The following is an 18,820-nucleotide window of genomic DNA, read 5'->3' as shown; positions in this document are numbered from 1 at the left end:
CCTTTTCACAGCCATATTCCACTGTATTTACAGCCCGAATTGTCCTTATCCATTTATCCACTGATGGGCATTTGGGTTGTTCTTGGGGCCATTATGAATCATTCTGCTGTGAACTTTCGTGCGCACGTTCTTGTATGGACAGGTGTGCGTTTCTCTCGGGAAGACGCCTGGGGTAAAATTGGTAGGACATGCGATCACTCTCTAGGCAGCCCTTTGAGGAGCTGCCGGACTGCTCTCCACAGCGGCCGCACCATTTTGCAATCTCACCAGCGGTGCCCGAGGGGTCCGCTCCCCCCACATCTCACCAACACTTGTCACCTGATGTCTGTCTTTTTTGTTCTGGACACCCTAGTAGGTGTGAAACCGTATCTCACGCTGCAGAGAGGTTTTCAAAACGCAGTGATTGCATTGTTTGGTTTGGAATATTTCGATGGCTTCCTGTTGATCTCAGGAAAAAGTCCAGAATCCTCCCCTGACCCTCCAAGCCCGGCGCCCCTCCCGCACCACCCTGGCTTCAGCGCCGCTCTCCTCTGCATCAGGCTGTTGCTGTCCTCTCTGCCCATGACAGCTCACCTGCTCCCGCCTGTCCCCTCCCTCTTTCCATGGCCCACTCCTTCTAGGCTTTGACAACCTGAGTTGAAATGTCCCTCCCTCCCACAGAGGACCGGTTCCTGATCTTCATCCCATAGGTTCTCAGCATCTCAGGCTGCTGCTTTGCCGCCTTCAGAAAACTGCATTGTTCCTCTGCCTGTCTCCCCCCGCACCACTCCCCCGCTAACCTCACCCCTGCCTGCCACGAAAACCATTTGTATTGGGCTCCCTATGTCCCCAGAGCCTGGGACGGTGCCTTAAATGAAGAAAGTACAGAGCTCTTAGCGCAGGGCCAGAGCTGATGTGAGTGTGAGCAGGAGATGCTTCCTAGGGTAAGATCCTCCCTGCTCGCCCGCTCAGACCCCGTAGCCGGGCCTCAGTTGGCCCGTTACCCGCTAACCCCCGCGGGCTGAGTGGGTGGCCAGGAAAGAGTCAGGGTCTCACGCATTCCACGCTTGCTATGTGCTAGCCACGTGCTGTCCAAAGAATTTTCTACCTCCCATCTGGTCCTGACCGTATCCTTCGTGGCGGTTCTTATTATGCCCATTTTAAAGGGGGGTGTGTTCGATTTCCTGGGGCTGTTATAAAAAAAAAAAATCCCCTCAAAAGGAGTGGCTTAAAACAACCAAAATGTATTCTCTCGTGGTTCTGGGGCCGACGTCTGAGGTCATGGTGTGGGCAGGGCCGTGCTCCCTCTGGAGGCTCCAGGACGAATCTGTTCCTCACGGCTTTCAGTTTCGGGTGGCTGCGGGCCCTGCTTGGCTGGTGGCCACGTGGCTCCAATTGCAGCTCTGTGGGTCGCATGGCCTCCTTCCCTGTCTCTGAACTCCCTCTGCTTCTCTCCTGTAAGGAGACATGTGGTTGCATTTAGGGCTCACACCGATAACCCAGTATAAAGTCCTTCTTGAAATACCCTTAATTACTCACCTGTGGCCTGGAAGGTACTATGCCCAGGTTCTGGGGTCAGGAGGTGGCCATACCTTTTGGGAGGCCACCGTTCAGGGCACCACGGGCCACAGTGTTGGGGTGGTAGAGCAGGGCCAGGAGCACCGCATGTGGCTCCCAAGCTCGGGTCTCTCTGTGGCCTGCTTACTCCCCGGGGGCAAGGGACCAAGCCCGCCCGTGGGACAAGGTGCCGTGGCCCGTCTGCCGAGACTGAAGCAGCGCGGGGGGCAAGTGCAGCTGAGCTCAGAGGCCTGGAAACACCGCCTCTCAGAGCTGCAGGTGCCTGGACAGAGGACCCCAGAGGGCATCACTGCGGGCCCCCTGTATGCCACGCTCTGCTGGAGCTTTCCAGGACTGACCTGCTGAGGGTTATTCGAGGCATATTTGTTTCTTGTCTGTGGCCCTGTCTCAAAGGTAACCTCCGCAATGGCAGTCTTGGTGTCCCAGGAGCCTGGCCCACAGGTGTTTGGAGAGGCATGGAGAGAGTGGCTGACCCCCAGATCCTCTGGGGAAGTGGGTCCCACCGTCCGGTCTTCATAGGTGGGGACTCTTCCCTGGGGAACGCCGAGGGGACAGGAGCCTGTCTTCTAATCCGGGAGGGGTGGAAATGGTAGCTCAGGCCCCTTCTGCTGGTCCCAGGCAGGCAGGCCGGGGGGAGGGGAGAGGGAGAACGCTGGTGCTCTCCCCAGCAGACAGAATGGAGCGGGGAAGCCCGGGGCCTGGTGCTCAACCAGAGTCCGTCCCCAGCCCTCGTGCTCTCGGTGCCCCAGCCAGCTCGGGCTGCCACCACAGAGTACCACAGACTCGGGCGGCTAAAACAACAGACGTTCATTGTCTCACGGTTCTGGAGACCAGACGTGCTGTCCACCACGGAGGACTGGGCTGACTCCACTCCTGGTGGGGGCTTTCTTCCTGGCATGCAGATGCCGGCCTTCTCTCTGTGTCCTTGAACTTGATCAGCCTTTCCTTCATGCCCACTCTCTGGAATCTCTTCTTACAAGGACACGAATCCTATGGGATCCTGGCCCGCCCTTATGCCCTCCTCTAACTGAATTACCTCCTTCTAGGACCCATCCCCCAATACAGCCACACTGGGGGGGCTAGGGATTTGGGATTTAGGGGCACACTCTTTCAGCAGACAAGCATGCCGTCCCTCCGAGATGCTGGGCACAGGGCTGGGCGGCTCAGGGGAGGACGCCGCAGCTCAGAGCTGGGGCCACGCAGCTGGTAGGTGGGCGAGCCGGGACTTGCATCCAAGGCTTCTGGAAGCCAACACCCCTGTGCGTAGCCACTGCCCCCACTGCCCAGACTCATTCACTCATTCATTCATTGTCCATCCATTTCTTCCTTCTCTCAGCCCACACAGGAAACTCCCGCTTCCTTAAATCAGGGACGCAGGATGAAGAGTCCTCGCCCGGGAAAAGACAGGAACAACCCCCTGTCCCCCCAAGGATCATTACTCTGCCAACCCCTGCCCTCCTCCAGGAGCTGTCAGCTGAGGGGACAAGTGTGTTCCCATGTGTGGTTGGGGATACAAGAGAGGGGCACGAGGAGAGGGGTTCTAGGAGCCAAGGAGAGACTGCGCAAGCCTGCCAAGCCCTGGGGTGGGGCCAGCCTCTCCTTCCTCTCCCACCCCCCTGAGCAGGTGATGGCAGACCCTCTACTTAATTCACAGCAGTGCTCCTAACTAACCCTTCTGAGCATCTCCTCTGTGCTGGGCCTTCTCCCGAGTGTTAGGCAGGCACTGTCTCATTAATCTTCCTGAGAATGGAGGTCGGGGCAGGGGCTAGCTCTGATAACACCATCCCATTTTACAAATGAAGAACTTGAAGCACAGAGAAGTTCAGTAACTTACCTGGGGTCACACAGCTAGCCGGAGTTGGAGCTGGGACTTGAACCCCGGCAGTATCCCTCCAGTTTGTGTCATGCATCACCTACATGGTGCCTGTGACCGGAGGCCAGCAGGGACCCTGGGGAGTGGGGGTCTGAGTGTTCTAGAGCATTCAGACCCAGCCTTTCCAAAGCCGTCTTGCCCGACAGACATACTGCGTCTGCCAGGCTGGCCAATCCTGCACGGCCAAATCACAGAGCGACGCAGATCTTTACCCAGAGAACTCTCTAATTTATTAATTCTGAGGAGGTAATTTCCAAGCATCTGAGTCCTTTATTATTGCTCACAAATTAAAGAGGAGTCTCACAAACGATCCCCCACCCCAGTTGAATGCTCCTCTCAAGAAGGAGACAGCAGGCAGAGACGCATGGTAGCAAGGAGGGCGTCCTGGCGGAGGGACCAGCTAATGCAAAGGCCAGGGGTCGGGAGCTGGAATGCCACCTCCCCTTTAGAGGTGGGGAAACTGAGGCAGGGGTCAGCCTGCAGGCTAGAAGGGCACGTCCTCTGGGGTTACAGACATGAGATGGGATGGGGGTGGGAGCCAGGGAGCCCATTCCTGAGCATCTGCAGCCACTAAGCAAGGCCTAAGCAAGGGAGGGGTGGGGGGCCAGGACTTCCACCACTGATGACCCAGCAAAGCTGCGTGGGGCTCCCAGCTCCCAGATTTACTCACCTGAACACCACTGCGAGAGTGGCCATTCTGGGGTGATGGGTAACCCAGGCCCAGCCCTGCCCGAGGGTTCACCATCCACTCTCCTGGGAGACAGGAGCAGTGACTGACAGCGTGGACAGGGTCCCAGGGGGCTGTGCGAGCCTGGGGGAAAAGCCTGGCCCAGCCTGAGGCCCAGGAAGGCTTCCTGGAGGCGGTGGTACCTCGACTGGGTCTTTAAGGGGGAAGAGAGGCAATGAGGGGCACAGAGTGTGGTTTTGGTGCGGCAGGGACGCAGGCGGTGGGCGGGAGCCCCCAGAGCAGGACTTCCCTTGGGGAAAGCCACGCTCCTCCCCACTCCGCGGCCCAGTGGGCAGCGCTCTGGTGTCGGGCGCCCCCTGGCGGCGGCCCCCCGCTCGCGGTTGGGTCGAGGAGGCTTGCAGGTGGTTGCAGGCCCGGGCTTTGGTCTTCCGAAAGGGAGCTGCCGCTCGGCGGGGACTAGCCTGGCCATTAGAAGGCCTTCTCCGGCTGCGGGCTGGAGGATAGGCTGGCCTGAGAGTGAAAGCAGGGAGCCCAGAGAAGGAAGCCATGCGGTGGCCCCCCGGGGTGTGTCCCCTTCCCTCTGTCCCCCTCCCTTGGGCCCCTTCTCTCCCCTAGGCTGCCCCATCAACTCCCACAGGTCCCCCTGCCCTGGGGCCCCCCTCCACGTGCAGGGGGAAGGACCGTGTGTGGACATGTGTGTCTCAGCATCCTACCTCATTCCTCAGTGCTCATCAGAAGCAAATCGTCCACCATTTCTAAAGTCAGGGAGAAGTGCCTTTGAGCTTCCTGGAAACCAGAGCACAAAGGGAAATCGTCTGCTTATTTGATTCGTTCAGTGCTCAAGAACAGAGAGGAGTCCAAGGTGAAAGGTTCCTCTAGCAGTCCGAGATTTCGGGAGACCCCCAGATTTGGTGGAACCACAAGAGCACAGAACTCTGGGCAAATTCTGAGTCGCAGGATGGACCTGGTTTCTGGAACCTTCAAATCTCGTGTTTCCTAACTGATGTTGGTAATTAGCAGCTCCAGAGAGTGACAGGCTGAGGAGAGAAGCAAGCCCAGCTCCCCTTCAGAGGTGGGGCACTGAGGCAGCGGAGAGAGGGAGGGACGTGGCTAATTCTGCAATGCGCGTCAATTCTGCAAATATTTACAATCAGCTGCACTGATTGAGGTACTGAGCTACAGGCGTGATGAAGCCCGGTCCCCTGCGTCCCTCAGCAAGAGGGGGGGAAGGGGCCTGTGGGCAGAGAGCTGCAGGCCAGGCACAGACTCAACAACCCAGTACAGGAATAATGTTACAAAGGAGTCCTAGCACAATTTCGGTGGCCCTCCTCACCCCTCACCCAGTCAGATGGTCCCCCGTGACCCTCTGTAGAAAGGGACAGTGATCCTACCCCCGACGGTCTGGTGTCTGTCGTGAACTGACTGAGCTCTCACTCTTCTCAGGTTCAGCCCAAAGCCTGGTGCTTCATGTTCCTCTTAACCACCCCCTGGAAACTCCTGGATGCAGCCAGACTGAGAGGGGCTTTGTTGGGCCACCTGACAAGGGTCTGCTGGTGCAAATCTGTGTCGCCCCTGCTCAGAACCCAGCCCCAGCTCCCTTATCCCCGGGCCACAGACTCAGCGGCCTGGGGGGCCGAGAAGCTGATGCCTGAGTGCAGAGAAACCAGGGGAGTTGGGCCCAGGCAAACCGGGGAGCCAGTGCCGGGGCCAGAGGGGCCTGGGGCCCTCACTCTGCCATCTGCCTCTTGCCCACATGGAAAGCTGCATGCAGCCAGTCACATTTTTCTTTCTTTTTTTTTAATTTTAAAAAGATTTTATTGATCGGTTGATTGATTTAGAGAGTGCATGTGTAAGCAAGGGGAGGGACAGAGGGAGAGGGAGAGAGAATCTCAAGCAGACTCCACACTGAGCACGGAGCCGGACACGGGGCTCAATCTCACGACCCTGAGACCATGACCTAAGCCAGAACCAAGAGCTGGACGCTCAACTGACTGAGTCACCCGGGTACCCCAGCGTGTCACATTTTTCAAGTACAATCATCAATACAGATTTTTTAAAAAATTGAAATCCCCCCATTTTTAGGATGGGCAACTAATTTACAGATTTTCGAGGTATAACTGACGTATAACGAACCATACTTGTTTAATATGTACGATTTGGTGAGTTTTGACATATATATGAAGTTTGATATGTATGTCTATAGATCCTTGAATCCATCACTGTAATCAGGGTAATGATTTCCATCACCCCCAAAAGTTTCCTGGTGCCTCTTATGTAAGAGATTTGGTTGCATTTTTTAGAATTTCATATAAATGGAATTATATGATATGTTCTCTTTTTTTTGCCTCACTTCTTTCACTCAGTATAATTATTTTGAGCTTCATCTACATGGTTACATGTATTAATAGTTCATTCCTTTTTATTGCTGAGTGGTAATCCATTGTAAGGATGTACAACTTGTTGATCTGTTCACTTGTAGGGGACACTGGGTTGTGTTTCCACTTTTTCCCTCTTAGCTATTACCAGTGAAGCTACTGTGAATATTCCAGTACAAGTCTCTGGATGACCGTGTGCTGTCATTTCTCTTGGGGAGATCCTAGGAGGGGAATGGCTGGGTCATGTGGGAGGTGTATGCTTAACTTCTTTTTTTTTTTTTTTTTTTAAAGATTTTATTTATTTGACCGAGAGAGTGAGAGCACAGCAGAGGGAGAGGGAGAAGCAGACTCCCCACTGAGCAGGGAGCCCGATGTGGGGCTCGATCCCAGGACCCTGGGATTATGACCTGAGCCGAAGGCAGACGATTCACCGACTGAGCCACCCAGGCGCCCCCCTGAAAGGTTTATTTAAGAAAGAAAGTGGGTTTGGGGGAACACCTGGCCGGCTCAGTCAGTGGAGCATGCAACTCTTGATCTCAGGGTTGTGAGTTCAAGCCTCGTGTTGGGTGTAGAGATTACCTAAAAATAAAATCTTGAAAAAAGAAAAGATGTTGGGTTGTTTGTCTACTTACTGTCTGGTTATAAGGGTTCTTCTTGCGTTCTTGATTACACATTTCCCATATATGCCCCCACGGGGGTGTAAATTGTTCCTGGAGGAGGGGAAAATGCATCCTCATTTTATGTGGAGGGCGTGGATGTACCTACCGGACAGAAACAGACACCTGTGGGATTGAACATTCCTGGGGGGCGATTAGGAGAGAAATGTCGAGAAAAGGGCTCCTTGGGGGATGAAAAAAGCCTGGGAAACATGGTTTCAGATGTAGGTCCTTTGTTGGATATACGCTTCGCAAAGAGCAAAATGTTAAATTTGGATCAAGTCCAATGTATCAATCATGCCTTTTATAGCTTGTATTTCCATGTACAGCTTCCCCGGGCCACCGAGATTTTTCTCTTATGTGTTCTTGTAGAAGTTTCCTATTTTAATGATTCCTTTTAGGTCTACGGATCCATTTCATAGATGAAAAAATTAGTTTTTGTATGTAGTGTGAGGTCAGAGTGAACATTTGTTTTTTTGTTCTTTGGGGTTTTGTTTTGTTTTGTTTTTGTTTTGCATCTGGACGTCTAATTGATCCAACGCTATCTGCTGAAACCCTGCCAGCCACTCGCCCTGCCTCTGGCCTCGTCATCAAAGCAGTCCCTCCCTTTGAGAGCAGCACCAGAGAGAAGGGAGGTGAGGTCTGGCTAGCCTCAGGCAGTAGGAGTCAGGAGAGGGCGAGGGGAGAGGGGTGAGGTGTCCTTGGGGCCATGCTGGGCTATTAGTGCCCTGTAATGACCACTGGGGCAGCAGTACTCCCACGGCTGGCCCTGTCCTTTTGGGGGCCATGTCCCTCTGTCATTGACTCCCCTCTGGCAAGCAGGGGCTCCCAGGCTCCTGTGGGGTCGGCACAGACCTCGCCCGCACCCTGGTTCACTCACTCATTCACTGACTCGATGGCTGTGGACCAGGTGGAGGGGATATGATGGTGAGCAAACAGACGCATTCACGCTCCGGGGTCCCAGGCTGGTCGGGGAGTGAGAGAGCAGTCAAGAAATCACGGCCACGAGTGGGTCATCATGGACCGAGGTGGGTGCTCTGAAGGACAGGAGTGGGTGCAGGGCAAACCCGGGGTTCCAAGAGATCAGAGACAGGAGTGGGACCTGATTCCTGGGCCCTCCTTGGGGGAAAGACAGCTGAACTGGAAGAGAAGACACAAAGAAAATCCCAGAAGAAAGCACGACATGAAAGTACAGCAGCTGGGAGAACGTGGTCCGCGGAGAAGCAGAAAGGAGGCCAGCCGGCATTGGGCAGGGGTGGGTGAGGGGACACGAGGTGAGATGCCACCAGCTTCAGGCTGAGCGAGGGAAACCAGGAGGTGCTAAGTGGGGAAGTGATGAGTTCACACTGGATGTTGGAAGGATCGCCTTGATCCTAGCTCAGAGCAGCTGGTGAAGAATGCTTGAGGGACCAGAAGAGAAACGTGAATGCGACTGGGGTTTAGAAAGGGTTCATTTTATTACGGGGGTGATGGTATTGTGGTGATGGAGAAAAACATCCATTTAAAAACTGGGACGCACATATTGAAGTATTTAGAAGTGAACGCTCACCACGTCTGAAATTGACTTCAAAATATTCAGGAGAAAAGGTAAATGAAGAAAATAAGGTAAGATATTAACAATTGTTCAAAGCTAGGTGATGGGTACCTGGAGTGTCCATGATACTGTTCACTCTGTTTGGGGATTTATTTGAAATATTTCATATTAAACTGAAAAAAAAAAAAAGAATAACAAAGTAGGAAAGGTACATCAGTAATAGGTAGATGAATAGACAGGCAGACAGACAGATAGGAAAGATCACCCTGGTTGTCCAGCAGAGGCTGGGTTGGAGGGGCCAGGGGTCTAGGGCTGAGGAGACCCCATAGAGAGGCTGTCTGTTGTAGGTGAATTCTAAAATGACCACTGGTGCCCTTGAGTGTGAGTGAGACCTATAGCTATGAGGGGATATCACTCCCATACCCCGTTAAGTTAGATGGCAAAAGGGAATTTGGCAGGTGTAAATCAGGTCCCTAATCAGTTGAGTTAATCCAAAGGGAGATTATCCAGGGTGGGCCTGACCTAATCAGGTGAGCTTTTCAAAGAGGGAGTCTTAGAGACAGGGAGAGTCCGAGAGATGCACTCCTGTGGCCTTGAAGACACCGCTTCCATGAGTTGTATGGCTGCAGGGAAAGGACTTCTGCCCTCGCCTGCCCTCAGATGAGACCTCGGCTCCTGCCAGCACCAGGGTTTCAGCCTGCCAGACTGAGCATGAACCCATTTGTGCCCGGCCTGCACTTCTGGCCTACGGCCCCCGTGAGATGTCGAGCCACCAAGTATGTGGTGGCTTGTCACACGGCCACAGAAAACAGACATGTGGTAGCAGAGTTGAGGCAGAAGAGCCAACAGCGTGGGTCAGGGCGGTGACAGTGGGGCTGCTGGGAAGCAGAGGGACCCGAACGTGCTCAGAAGAGAAATCACCCGATGGGTCAGAGACGAGAACGAGGGAGAGGGACGGCGGCAAAGCCCCCGGGTTTCCGGTTTGAGCGGCGGACGTGCAGAGCCCGCGGGAGGAGGTGGGGCAGGTGGTGGGGTCTCGGGCGTCGGGTGAACTTGTGTAGTCCGCTGGGCCCAGGGCGAGGTGACGCACGCACGGGCAGTTGCCCGGGTGCCATGGGGGCTGGTGCGTGGGAGTCAGGAGGAGCACCCAGGACGGAGCCTGGAGGACCTGACACTGAACGCCTGCAAGGGCTGGTCCGGGAAGGCAAAGGGGGTGTTCCAAAAGCTGGAGAGGAGAAAGGCTTAGGGTGAGGTGAGGGGCAGGGGGTTCAGGCTGCACCTCATACGGGCCCCCAAGGCCTCCCACCGCGACGTCCTCACTGCCTTTGGCCTTGTTCTCCCTCCCCCTGGCGGCGACACCCCCAGCCCAGGACCCCTAGCCCTTGCTCTGACCCCGCAGCCTCATTCCCCTCAGGGGCCTCGCTGACTCCAATTCTCTACAGTCATCCTTATACACTCAAATCTGAGATCACGTCCCTTCTTGGAGGCCTTGGGGCTCGCTGGGCTCTTGGGACAGCTCGGGGAGGGCAGGGACCCACCCGCCCACCAGGCCCCGTGTGCCTGTCGCTGACAAAGCTGCAGATACCACCATGGTCTGTGACATTTTTGTGGTCTGTAGCCTGCAGTCATAATGAAGGGAGTGCTCGATTTGAGCCAGAAGTTAGCGAAAATAAAGATGTGATGTTTTGCCCACCCAAGTTCACAGCCCTCCCGAATGCTCTCTCCAGACCCCAGGATGAAGAGCTGGGCTCCATCCCACCGTGAGGCACGAATGAGCACACTTTGTGAGCAGAACAGCCTCGCTCAGAAGGAAGAAAACGTTAGTAAACTGAGGCAGCAGACTCAGCAGGGCCATGACATGGAGCAGGGCGGATGGGGCCACAGCCAGCCCCCTGCAGGGCGAGCCGGGTCAGGGTCTGAGGGTCAGGGGGCACTCTGGACATCAGGCACGGCATGTGTGACCTCAGGGAGGTCCCACCTCTCTGGGCCTCGGTCCCCCATCCGTGCAATGAGCCCTACCACATGCTCACGGCCGACGGCCGGCAAAGAGGACCCTGACGGCCAGAGTGACATCAAAATTCATCCCTGGGTTAAGTAAGGGCTCATTCATAGTGTACTTCTGTTCCGGTCACGTCCCATAGATGAGCAAGGGACAAAACTCCCTCTGAGTTGGCTTCAGCAGGAAGAGCAGTGTGTTGGTCCCTGGATCTGAAAGCCTGGGCATCACATTCCAAATCTCAGCCCCGCTCTCCTCTGCGTGGTCTCCCCTCTTGCCATCAGAGTGGCTGCCAGCCCCTGCCCTCATAACACCCCTCCCCTGCAAAGACAACCAGAGTCCCAGACTGCTCCGGCTGGACCAGCCCTGGACCAGTGCCCCTGCCGGAGAGCGGCTTTGCTCTGACAGGCCAGCGCTGGCTCAGAGTGCTCACCCCAGGTGGCCTGAAATGGGGACCAAGTGGGTCCCAGAGGAAAAATCCAGACCCACGGTCAGAAGATGGAATGCGTACTGTGCCTGCAAAGGTAGCAGGACCCCATTCCCCCCACCCCCTCCGAGACAGGTCTACCTGGAACCTGTGAAGGTAAGTGACCTTATTTGGAAAACATCTTTGCAGATATAACCAAGTTAAGGCTTTTGAGATGAGAGCATCCTGGGTTTAAGGTGGACCCAAGGCCACTGTCAAGTGTCCTTTTAGGAGAGAGGGAGTGGGGGATGTGAGCCACGGAGACAGAGAGGGGAGGGGCCATGTGACAACAGAGGCAGAGACTGGGATGTGGCCACAAGCCAAAGAGCAGCTTCAGACGCCGGGAGCAGGAGAGGCAGGAAGGGCTCCCTTTAGAGCCTCTGGGGGGATCCCAGCCCTGCCAACACCTCGATTTCTTATTTCTGGCTTCTAGAACCGTAGGGAATAAATTTCTGCTGTAAGCCACCCAGCATGTGGTCTTTCGCTACAGTGGGCACAATGAACTAACACACCCACCCTGGTCTCACTTATGAAACCCCATAAGCAGCATCTAGGGGTGGCTCCCAAAGCTTAAGGTCCACCAGTGCTCCCAACACCTCTGTCAGGAAAGGACAGAAGTGGGTGAGAACAGCTGCTGGGTTCTACACATCCAGCAATGAGCCTCCGCCAAGTAGGGATTAATAAATACATCCATACGACCTAAGTGAGACCACAAAACACAAATACAATCACTGCATTCTTCTCCAGGCTCAAGGGCTCAAATCCCAAGCTATGCTGCACCCGGGCCGTGTGACTAAGCCACTTGGCGTCTCCAAGCCTCAGTTTACTGTCCAATAAAATGGGGATGCTGTCAGTACAAGCCTCCAGTTAAAGTGTGGACAAAACGGGCTGGATACAATGAGTTCAGCCCCATGCCGGGTGTTTACGAGGTGCTGTGTCCATTCTCCACTGCTCCCCACCCCCACAGCAGACAGCGAGCTGTTCAGTGCTCTTTCATCCACTGAGCATTGCCTTTTTTTTTTTTTTTTAAGATTTTATTTATTTGAGAGAGAGAGAGCGCAAGCACGGGAGGAGCAGAGGGAGAAGGAGAAGTAGACTCTCCCCTGAGCTGGGAGCCCCACGCGGGGCTCGATCCCGGGACCCCAGGATCACGACCTGAGCCGAAGGCAGACGCTTAACGGACTCAGCCCCCCAGGAGCCCCTGGGCATCACCTTCCATGTGCAGGCCCCATGCTGGGCCTCAAGGGACAGAGCCATTTCCAGGCCTTTGGTGGCCTGAGGCACTCTTGCTTTTGGAGGCTCTGCCCACATCATCTCAAACATGAATGTACCTTTATCAAACGTATTTTTTTTCCAAGAAAAAAAAATCTGAAAGGATTTTTATAATTTTGCTCTCGAATTTACTTGGTTGCCTGATTCTGCCTTTGGACTATGGACGAGTCACCTAACCTCGCTGCGCCCCAGTGGGCTCATCTGCGGAAGAGGGATGATGATGTCTCCAAATCACAGGATTCAATGTCAGCATTTGCAAAGTCAGAAAACAGTGCCCAGCCCGTGGTCGGTCCTGCATCCATGTTTGCTAAATAAGATAAAATATATCACTATCTTTCATTTCTGATTTCCCATCAACCACCTGGCATTCTCAGAGTCCTTGTGACTTGAGAAAAATCTAACCTACAAAGAGTTCTCAAATGTAGTGAAACTTTTATAAATATCACATCAAACAGAAAGATGAGGGGCAGCCTGGGTGGCTCCGTCAGTTGAGCAACTGACTCTTGATTTCGGCTCAGGTCATGATCTCAAGATCGTGAGATCGAGTCCCAGGTTGGGCTTTACTCTCAATGCGGAGTCTGATTGTCTCTCCACTCTCTCTCTCTCTCTAATAAATACATAAATAAAATCTTTAAAAAAATAAAGATGATACGATGTTATATCTTGTAGGTATTTAATGAAGCATCTCTTAATTTTAACTTTGCCATTTTACTGTTGTGTTTCGCAGTAATACACAACGTTGGTTGTTAATATAATTTCTATTGGCCCAAGAGGGCGAAGGCTGTGTGTTCACGCACAGGAGCTCTGGGAGCAGGAAACTGGGGGAACCGGGAAAAGGAGGGTGGGCTCTCTAGCTCTCTGCCCCGGCTCACCCCACCTGTCCTTCCATAATGTTGGGGCTGGAAAGGCCCAAGGGGACATCTAGTTGAGCCTCCACAACTAGATGGGAAACCCAGGGCTCTGGAGCAGAAGGGACTAGGCAAAGTTCAAACTGTGTCGGTCCCAGGTCTCCCTCCTGATGATGAAATTTCTTTCCCTATTTCGTCCCTGCCCACACTTAGCACAGCCCACCCCCTCGTCCCCTGGTAGCCCGCAATTGTGCAATTGTATCCCAGAGCCTTGCAGAAGCAGGTCTTTTCCCTTCGAAGTTCATCAGCCTGCGTTCCTTCTCCAGTGGGCCTTCCTTTTTAAAACTAGAAAAGGGATGACTTGATGCCAGAGGGTGTGTGCCTGGCTGTCTCCTCATTCCTGAACCATCACGAGGGTTCAAATCCTGGCTCCGGGTCTCACGTGCTGGGTGATCGTGAGCATTACTCAGCCTTTCTAGGTTACACTTGTCTAACCTAACCCACAAAGACAAACTAGCTGCCTTCCAGGGCTCAGGACTGTACTTGTCCACATTCAGGAAGCTTCCGGCACAAAGAAGTTCCTCGAGAAATGTGAGCATGTCCCCCACCCCCAGTCCCATCAGGCACGTCCTCTTTCAAACTCTGAGTCCTTTCTTCTCGCTACCGTGCCGGGGCCTAAAATAACTTTAAGGTTATCCCCTCCAGGGGAATTTGAGCAGGGATCTATTTTAAAAAAGTAGAGTGCTAACGGTGGAATTTCTGACAACAGCGAGGATGAGAAAATATTTTGTGTGTGTTGGGCGGATGGTGGAAAGAGGGCTGGAGGAGGGGAGGAAGGAGGCAAACCTTTTAGGTGGTGCCCCGACCTTGGTAGCAGGTGAGAAAAGCCGAGAAAAAACCCAGTGTTGTAGGAGATGTTGCAATCTCGATCTGGGAGAGGTTGGGTTTAATTTTCCAGAGCAACAAAAGGCTGAGGACCAGGGATTGCAGCAAAGGAGAACCACAAGTCCTAAGGAGGGAGAAGTCAGGCCGGGAAACTCACGTGACTGTGAGAAGTATTTCAACAGATTCTCTGCAGTGATCGAAGAGCCTGTGAACCTGCCCTTTGCCGTGCTTCTGCTTATCGAACCAAGGTGGGGCTGTGCCCACCTGACTCAGCCCCAGAGAACTGTCCTATCTTCTCAAGGAGAAAAGATGAACAATTGGGAGTCCAGCTCTAGATTCATGGAACATTAAGGGCAGGAGGGAATATCTCAGCCATCACCCCAGGCCCATACACCATGACACAGACCGTCAGCTGGAGAAAAGACAGAAGCTTGGAGAAGAGAAGGTTGGTGGCCAGGGGCTCTCTCTATCGCTGCCAGGACTAACAAAATAAGTGCCCCCAAACCACATAAATGTATTTTTTTTTTTAATTTTTTTAAATGTATTATCTTATAGTTCCATAGAAGGACGACTGGGCTCTCACTTTGGGCTAAAATCAGCTCAGGTCATGATCCCAGGATCCTGGGATTAAGCCCCGCATTGGGCTCCCTGCTCAGCAGGAAGCCTGTTTCTCCTTCTCCCACTCCCCCTGCTTGTGTTCCCTCTCTCGCTGTCTCTCTATGTGTCAAATAAATAAACAAAATCTTTAAAAAAAAAAAACAGTTCTTAAAAAAAAAAAGATTGAGCCTCCATGGATAATCCAGGAGAATCTCTCCTTCTCAAAGTCCATGTCCTTAATCCCATCTGCAAAGTCCATTTTGCTATGTAACATATATTCACAGCTTCCAGGGATTAGGGTTGGACATCATTGGGGGACATTATACTGCCTACACACTTCCCCCTTCCTCAGTAGTCTCTCTAAAAGTGCAGTTCATTTATTTGCAGAAAAGAACTTTTTCATAGTCATAGGAAATATAGCTAAACCAAATTTTTTTTCAGGGATTTTAAATCCTTTATTCTTAATTCTATTTTATAATCTGAATGTTTATATACAGAAAAGTACACAACTCACAAAGTTACAGCTTGATTTTTGTACACTGACCATGTAGTTTGCACCCAGATCAAGAAACAGAATACGCCCTATGGCCCAGGCTCATGCCTACTTCGAGTGCAAAACATGATTCAACACTTGTTGACATTAAAGAGTTCCCTAGGTTGGGCGCCTGGGTGGCTCAGGTGGTTTAAGCGTCCAACTCTTGATTTTGACTCGGGTCAGAACCTCAGGGTCCTGGGATGGAGCCCCGAGTCTCTGTGCTCAGCGGGGAGTCTGTTCCAGGATTCTCTCTCTCCCTCTGCCCCTCCCCCTGCGCCCTCTCTCTTTCTCTCTCTCTAAAATAAATAAATAAATCTTTAAAAAAAAAGTTCCCTAGGGCGCCTGGGTGGCTCAGTTGGTTAAGCGACTGCCTTCGGCTCAGGTCATGATCCTGGAGTCCCGGGATCGAGTCCCGCATCGGGCTCCCTGCTCAGCAGGGAGTCTGCTTCTCCCTCTGACCCTCCCCTCTCTCATGTGCTCTCTCTCTCCTCTCATCCTCTCTCAAATAAATAAATAAAATCTTTAAAAATAAAATAAAATAAAATAAAAATAAAAAATAAAAAAAAAGTTCCCTATGAGGACAATACCGGGAGTTTTACTGAAATAAAAAGCAGAGAGCCAAAGCGATGTTCATTATTTCCTTCAACAAACATTTTCTGTCACCTGTCCTGAGCTGGATCCAGGAAGAATAGCAAGAGTTGATTTGATGCTGGTCCTACAGCACAGAGCCTACCGAGGCGGCCGCGTGTGGGGGTGGGTGGAGTTTACGAGGCAGGTGAGAACACAAATGCGCTGGCCAAGCCTAACCAGAAAGGCTTCCCCAGCAACAGCGGGCCTCCAAGGCGAGCATGGTGGAGAAGAGAGGATTTCAGGCATGGGGAACAGCATGAACAAAGGGGAGGCGGTGGGGGCAGGCAGGGGTTTTCGAGGAGTTTGGGGAGACAGACAGGGATATGGCCATTGGACTTGCCCGTCTGTGAGCCCTCAGCAAGTCTCATTCCCGTTTCTGCAGCCCGAAGCCCAGCTGTCCAGACTCAGAGGTGGAGGCCAGAGCCCTCGGGCCAGTGACCTCATCGTACAGCTGGGGACACAGGCCCAGGGAGGAAGAGCGACATGCCCATGGCTTACTTCCTTACTTCCCTCACTCCACACTTTACAGAGGACCCCCATTCCCACCCCCAGCGCGGGGCACTGAGGGCACAGAGGGGCCAGACGCGGGCCCTGCCCAGAGGTGCTTGGGCCCAGGGGCACAAAACTAAAGCAGGGTCCTGAACACCCCCTTCCTCCTCCAGGCTGTTCCCCAGCGCCACGGTCCCAGGCCTCCTTACTGCCTCGCCCAAGAGGCTTTCCTGCTTCCTATCAGGCCTCTCATCCATTCTGCCTCTGCTCATCCCACGCTCATTCCCAGGGTGTCCACCGTGTGCCCCGCAGCGTGCTAGGCGCCGGGAACACAGCCGTGAGCCGTGCAGGAATCGGAGGATACACAGCCCGCGCAGCCGTTCAGTGTGATGTGGGAGGAGGTGAGTGCCGTGCTGTGCGGAAAATAAGGCAGGGGAGGAGAGCAAGGGCGGGGGGTTTCTGGTAAGACGGTCGGAACAGGCCATTTGAGGAGGGGACACTGGGACCCGAGGGAAACCAGGGGACACGTTTTACAAGGATGGGGAGAAGAGCACAGTTGACCCTTGAACCAGATGGGGCTCGAGGGACGCCATCCCCACGCAGCTGAAAACCCCCGTGTAACTTCTGACGCCCCCCCCAAACTTAACTACTCATAGCCTGCTGTTGACTAGGAGCCTTACCAATAACACAGTCGATAAACACATATTGGGTGTTGTGGTTGTGTATGTACCGTACATGTTTGTGTACGTATCATATACTGTATTCTCACAATAACGTAAGCTAGGGGCGCCTGGGGAGCTCAGTCGGTGAAGGTCTGCCTTCAGCTCAGGTCATGATCCCAGGGTCCTGGGGCTCTGAGCCGAGCCAGGAGTCTGCTTGTCCCTCTTCCTCTGCCCCTCCCCCCTGCTCATGCTCTCTCTCTCTCCCTCGCTAATAAATAAAATCTTAAAAAAAAGAAAATCATAAGGAAAATACATTTATAGTACTATACTGTATTTCTTGGGAAAAAAAATCTGCCTATAAGACCCTCGCAGTTCACACCAGGGATATTGGGGGGTGTGGGGTGGGGCCTGGAGGCAGGACCTGCCCCGATGGGTCAGAGTTGAGACATACACACACACACCCCACCCCACCCCCCACCCCCCCGGCACTGACTCTCCATTTCCACCTGCCCCAGAAGTGCTAGCAGGGTCCCGGGAAGGCCTCTGGCCGCTTCTTCCCCGGGTCTTCACCATCAGCAGAGGCCAGCACACCATGGGTGCCTGGCTGGACCTTGGCCTTCATCAGGATCACATGCCCAGCTAACCCCATATGTTCCTACTCCTCGATCCTCTCCTACCTAGTCAACACTCAGGGACACCCCCCCCATCGCACAGCTGAAGAAACTGAGGCTCAGAGCCCTTCTCAACACCCTCCCTGGCACTGGGCGAAGGACTCCATGCGGGAGGCAGGGCTTTGCATCATGCCCCCTAGGACGCGTTATGGGGAGGGGGGGTGAGCTCACCCTGGGTTCTGCGAAGGATGTTCCCGTCGGAAACCGGCCTTGGCAACTGGACTGGGAGGAGAGTGGCAACGTGGGGAGCAGGTGACAAAGTATTCTCGCGCGGGACGCAACAGGAGCAGGTGGTACGAGGGCAGAGGGGGCGACAAATAGGCCCGGAAGGGGCGATGGGAGGGGCTCAGAGATGCCAAACCGCTGCGCGGTGTTTGGGGGCGGGGGCCGGTCTCGGGGACGGCCGTGGGGGTAGGGCCTGGAGGAGGTGGGCGCAGGGGCCAAGCGGCCAGGGAGGGTCAGAGGCACCGCGCGGAAGGTCGAGACCGGCGCGCGACAGCCGTTTGAGGAAGAGCGTGCTGACGTCCGAGGGGGCGGGGCCGGAGCCGCCAGGTTTGGTGGGGGTGGGGAAGAGACCTTGCCCGTCGGGCTCCTGGTCGTGGAAGCCGAGGCGGGGCCTCGTCGGTCGGGGGCGGGGCCCGGCGGCTCGGGGCGGGCAAGAGGCGGAGCGAGCAGCTTCAGGGACGGGGCCCGAGCAGCCGGGGGCGGGGCGGGGCGGTCCTGGGGTGAGTCGGGACGTGGTCGCACGGCGGTGGGGGGCGGGGCCCGAGAGGCCAGGGCGGGGCCTGGGGGCCGGGGCGGGGCCTGGAGGGCCGGGGCGGGGCGGGGCGGGAGCCGGGGCGGGGCGGGCGGTGGCCCGGAGGCGCGCGGGCGGCCGCGGCGGCGCGGAGCTGCGCTCCTTTCGCTGGGCTCGGCAGGCGGGCGGCGGCGGCGGTGGCGACGGCGGCGGCGACGCGTACAAAGGCGGATTGTGGCTTCACTGGTGCTCGCGGCGGGTGGCGCCGGGGCGGGGGCGGCGGGGCGCGCCGGGGGCCCCGGCGGGCGCGGCGCGGGCGATGAGCCGGGGCCCGGCATGGCCTCTGCGCG

General features: G+C 54.8%; 1 long non-coding RNA gene across 5 annotated transcripts; it reads right to left on the bottom strand.

Annotated features, from left to right (window-relative positions):
• Positions 1–747: 747 nt before the first annotated feature.
• Positions 748–18,336, bottom strand: LOC118553534 (uncharacterized). Of its 5 annotated transcripts, none has more exons than XR_004926076.2 (5): positions 17,906–18,336; positions 7,126–7,254; positions 4,832–4,904; positions 1,896–4,628; positions 748–1,434 (listed from the first exon to the last, which is right to left on the bottom strand). It is a non-coding gene; the product is annotated as an uncharacterized LOC118553534 (long non-coding RNA). The 5 variants fall into 5 exon arrangements; XR_013449369.1 differs by having other exon boundaries at positions 7,126–7,203; XR_013449367.1 differs by lacking the exon at positions 7,126–7,254 and having other exon boundaries at positions 1,896–2,529; positions 3,392–4,628.
• Positions 18,337–18,820: the final 484 nt, after the last annotated feature.

Source organism: Halichoerus grypus, chromosome 6 (assembly GCF_964656455.1).
Source record: "Halichoerus grypus chromosome 6, mHalGry1.hap1.1, whole genome shotgun sequence".
In the NCBI taxonomy this organism is placed as follows: Eukaryota; Metazoa; Chordata; class Mammalia; order Carnivora; family Phocidae; genus Halichoerus; species Halichoerus grypus.
This window is presented reverse-complemented; position numbering and strand designations above follow the sequence as displayed.